The sequence below is a fragment of the Mus caroli genome, chromosome 6 (genome assembly GCF_900094665.2).
Source record: "Mus caroli chromosome 6, CAROLI_EIJ_v1.1, whole genome shotgun sequence".
NCBI lineage: Eukaryota > Metazoa > Chordata > Mammalia > Rodentia > Muridae > Mus > Mus caroli.
Genome location: NC_034575.1, coordinates 87,473,556 through 87,476,125, shown reverse-complemented (window position 1 = coordinate 87,476,125; position 2,570 = coordinate 87,473,556). Strand labels below are relative to the sequence as shown.

General features: G+C 47.3%; 1 long non-coding RNA gene across 1 annotated transcript; it reads right to left on the bottom strand.

Moving 5' to 3' along the window:
- Window positions 1-331: 331 nt before the first annotated feature.
- LOC110295846 lies at window positions 332-1,091 on the bottom strand. Its single transcript, XR_002378114.1, has 2 exons — window positions 914-1,091; window positions 332-649 (listed from the first exon to the last, which is right to left on the bottom strand). It is a non-coding gene; the product is annotated as an uncharacterized LOC110295846 (long non-coding RNA).
- Window positions 1,092-2,570: the final 1,479 nt, after the last annotated feature.

Below are 2,570 nucleotides of genomic sequence, written 5' to 3'. Positions count from 1 at the left end.
GAGCCCTTNGACAGAAACCTGAAGCATGAGTCCAGGTGTGATTGTGGGGATTTNGGGAAGAGGGATAGTGGATGTACATCCAGAGGCAGTGAGGTCCCAGATGCCTCCTATGTAGTGAGAGGGTCAAGCAGAAGAGCTAGGGCTCTCGAACCTGACAGATTTATAAGCTGTCCTTGCTCAGCAGTCATGAGCACATCTCTGTGCCAAGAACTGAAGGGATAGCTGGAGCCCTCAGGCAACGGGGACTCTGGACACATGTGACTCCTGACAGTTGACCACTAACGTGGTCTGGAAGCCACATCATTCCCCAGAAAATGAGTGTAGACAAACATCATCCAAACAGTAGTTTCATGTCCCAGGACCTTCCTGACCCTTTCAGCTGCTTCCTGAGATGAACAGGAATCACAGGGTAGAGGAGACACAGCACACCTCACGGGATACCAAAAACAGAGGAGAGAGGTGTGGATAGTCAACCCAGGTGAACTCAAGTTGGTCTGGTGTCCCCTGGGTCTGCTCCCTCCCATGCAAGACAGGGAGCCTATGCGTGAGACCGGAGAAACAGATGCGGCGGCCGGGGGCGATCGCGGCGATCAGTAAGCCACATTCCCGCAGTGACTGACAGTTTTCTGTTTAGCACAGTCCCTGCGCACTGTAAGAAAGCGGAAGAGATGAGGGATCTGAGGATAGCCTCGGGATTAGTAACAAGCAGCAACCACTAGACCTNGCAGTGAATATGTGAATCCCATCACGTGCTACTGATAAGGAAACTCAACACCTGGAGTCAAGCCTCCAGGAGGAAGACGAACCCGGGGGGTGGGGCGGGGAGGAGGCTATTTCTGAAGCCCATGAGGGCTGTTTCTGCCATGGCAGAAATATGCCTGCTCGCTTTCCCTTTCCACTTGATACTTAGGACCATGATGTAAGTTCCTTGGAAGTTATTTTTCACACATGNTCATCTACTGGGCAGTGTTCCTTCTCCAGATCTCAGGCAGAAGTCAGTGAAACATCTCAGCGTGAAGAGCCGCGGGAGCCGTCAGCACCGAAAGAGGAAGGATCGGAAGACCGCTTCTCAGGGACAAATGGCAAGGAAAGCGGCTCAAACTGATGACGCTACTGGTCAGCGCCCCCTGATGACGTCATGTAACCGCGCCGTCGCCGCTACCGCACTGGACGCTCCGCCCAGCTTCTCCACTGCAAGNGCTTCAGTCTAACAGGAAGGTCCCGTGCAGCTACCCTGGCACTCTAGCTGGCGGTTCATATTCGGGTGGAACTGGCCGTTTGAACACTCTCTCTTGAGAACTGTATTCTCATATCCGTAGCCCATCACTTGACCTCTAGGTATTCATTTTTTGAGTCTTTGTATATTCTAAGACATTAACCCTGTCCTGTTCAGCTAGCAAGGTACTGCACGGTCCAAACTCGCCCTCCCAAGGCGACCAGCTCATAATGACCTCCCGCCCTCAGTCTTATCGCTCAGATTTTGCGGGGTGAGTGAGCAGGCCCCGTAGCACTAACTCCTGGAACCAGAGTATGTGGAACCACATGAGAGTGAGCTCGAAAACTGTAAAACAGTTGGTTTTTACATCTATGATACATCTTTTAGTATGTTTAAGAGCTAANCCCATCCATTTGTAATTTTGATAGTAAACTTTGGATAAGAATTTTTCCAGAAGAAACACTGGCATTTGCTTTGTGATTGAGTGAGTGTCCGCTGAGAGAACAGGTATTAAGCACAAACTCCTTTTTCTTTTTAATCAAGCATTTAATATCCTTTAAAATTCTTCAAGATATATCAACAGCTGCCCTATTTTATATATAAAGATAAAGGAGGAAAGCAATGTATTTAATTAATGTGAAATTAAGACAACTTTCCTGATTATATATATATATATATATATACTATCTCAAATCAGTAATAAAGATGAGTACTACTTTTTTGCCTGTTAAGGAAAGTCATCTTATTGAAAAAACAAACAGCTGAAACGAAATTTTCTCATGACACAAATGGACTAATTATACAGGTCTCAAAAATGTTTTTAAAAGTACCCTAAGAAGAAAATTTTCTCATTGGACTACACAGAAGCCATCATCTGGGGCGGGGGTGTACATGGAGGGATGTGGGGCAGCTGTTAGGGCTGGCAGCCTCTCCTGAAAACATCTAGAGATTTAATCTGTCCCTTTCATAACTTGCCCAGGGCTGTGCCACGCCTGAAGGAATATAAACTCCTGTACAGCACTTGTCAAGTCATGGACTCAGTGTGGGTGTCCATCATTGGATGAATGGCAAAACAGCACAAACACACAGACCCTAACTCCCCAGGGCACACACCCAACCATTCTCTCAGTCTGATTCTAGTATCCTGTCCCTCATATCCATTCTCTAAGACTGATCCCTAGTATAAGTCAACTGAAGTCTGTTTTATGGTAGTGGTGTCTCTCCTATATGGTGAGACTCCTGGTACCTCCTGTGAGTTTGCAGTAGACTCAAAGGTCCTCTCCCTATGCATGACAGGAGCCCCCCACCCCATCCATCCTCACATGCAGATTTGGTTTATAGGTGTTATTGGTTG